The sequence below is a fragment of the Meriones unguiculatus genome, chromosome 15 (genome assembly GCF_030254825.1).
Source record: "Meriones unguiculatus strain TT.TT164.6M chromosome 15, Bangor_MerUng_6.1, whole genome shotgun sequence".
NCBI lineage: Eukaryota > Metazoa > Chordata > Mammalia > Rodentia > Muridae > Meriones > Meriones unguiculatus.
Genome location: NC_083362.1, coordinates 32563604 through 32565491, shown reverse-complemented (window position 1 = coordinate 32565491; position 1888 = coordinate 32563604). Strand labels below are relative to the sequence as shown.

Sequence of the window (1888 nt, the reverse complement as noted above, 5' to 3'; positions counted from 1 at the left end):
CTGGGGCATCAACCCGCATGCAATCAGACATGCTCTTCTCTGGGTCCAAAGCGGCTGACCCTGAGTGCAGTGCTTAGCCTCGCATCCTGAGCGTATCATTTTAGCTTTTTATGGTATCCAACCATGCTTGGGGAGAATGTCCTGCTTCAATGGCTGTAAAGGCCTGAATGATCATGGCTGCATCACACTGTTGTGAGACTCTAATCTTGCATATATACCACAGGCAAACCAAGGAGACCAACACCGGAAGGCCTGCTAACACTCCCATGCCTGCCCATTCCTTCAGATGATTCATGGCTGCAGCAATCTTGAAAACCTTTTTAAAGTTCAATAATCTGTTTCTTAAATATTTGTAAGCACTTCCTCTTAAAGACAAAACCATTGTTTCCAGCTTTTGTTTGTTTGGTCTTCTGTCAAAACTTTCAGCTCTCCATGTCACATAAGTAATAGAAATATATGTTTTATTGTTTTCCTCTAGAAACTCAGTCTATTTTTGGTAAAGGCAAAAGTAATATAAGCTTTTGGGGCAGTTACATAATTATAAGAAAGTCTAGGGCATGGACCAGGGTGGCCACTTGTGCTCTGTGTTGACAACATTATGAATGGATGGTGTTCTGGAAATGAAACAGACTCAAGAAATTCTGAGGCAAACTAGGCTTTTCTTTCAAACGAGCAAACAGCCAAAACCCTAAAAAAGAATGCAGAAATAAAAGCTCTTTGCTAGCAATTTTACAAGGAAAAGATATAAAAACCAAGGATATGAAGCATATCAAGGGACCTCAGCTTTCTTTTCTTTTCTTTTTTTTTTTTTTTCTGTGATTGACAGGCCAAGATAAAAATCCTATTTCTTTTGTACCACTTAACACCCAGTTGAAGGCCCATGAATGCAAATGAAATATAAATATTGAAACTATAAAGAGTATGAGTCTCCAATCTAGTGATGAAGCCTCTGGTGTTTATGTACAATATCATCAACTCTCAAATCAAAGACATGAGAGGTTCTTTTCCTCCGGAGCGCTACTGACATTCCTACTGTCATCATGGGCCGCGGCCCCGCCCGGTGTTACCGGTATCGTAAGGACAAACAGTACCCAAATTCTCACTTCTGCCAGGGTGTCCCTGATGCTAACTAAGATTCGCATCTTTGACTTTGGGAAGAAGAAAGCAAAAGTTGATGAATTTCCAGTTTGTGGCCACATGGTGTCAGATGCATATGGAAAATCCTCTTCTGAAGCACTGGAAGCTGCTCGTATTTGTGCCAACAAACACATGGTAAAGAATGTGGCAAGGATGGCTTTCATATTCGTGTGAGGCTCCACCATTTCCATGTCAACCGAATCAACAAGATGTTGTCATGTGCTGGGGCTGACAGGCTCCAGACAGGTATGCGTGGTGTGTTTGGGAAGCCCGAGGGTACAATAAGGCTAGGGTTCAGGTCATCATGTCCATCCGCACCAAACTTCAGAATAAGGAGTAGTGATTGAGGCTCTGTGTAGAGCCAAGCTCATGTTTCCTGGCTGCCAGAAGGTACATGTCTCAAAGAAGTGGGACCTCCCTAAGTTTAATGCAGAGATTTGAAGACATGATTGCTGATGGATGTGTGGTCAAATCTATCCCTAGTCGTGGTCCTCTGGACAAGTGGAGGGCCCTGTATTCCCGACAGCTTCCACAGCACTCTCTTGTACCCTACCAAATCATTCTCAGTAATAAAGCTCGGAGCCAATCTGCTTTCAAAAAAAAAAAAAAAAAAAAAAAAGCATGATAGGGGGCCAAGTTAAAGAGTTACAGGATGGGACTATGTTCTGCAGCTTCTTAGCTATCATCTGAAAGCACATGGCTCTACTGAACTGCACCTGATGGAAAGCCCTGCTCAGATCTGTCTGTTGTA

General features: G+C 42.6%; 1 pseudogene; it reads left to right on the top strand.

Moving 5' to 3' along the window:
- The first annotated feature begins 1040 nt into the window (after window positions 1-1040).
- Window positions 1041-1470, top strand: LOC110562366 (large ribosomal subunit protein uL16-like; annotated as a pseudogene).
- Window positions 1471-1888: the final 418 nt, after the last annotated feature.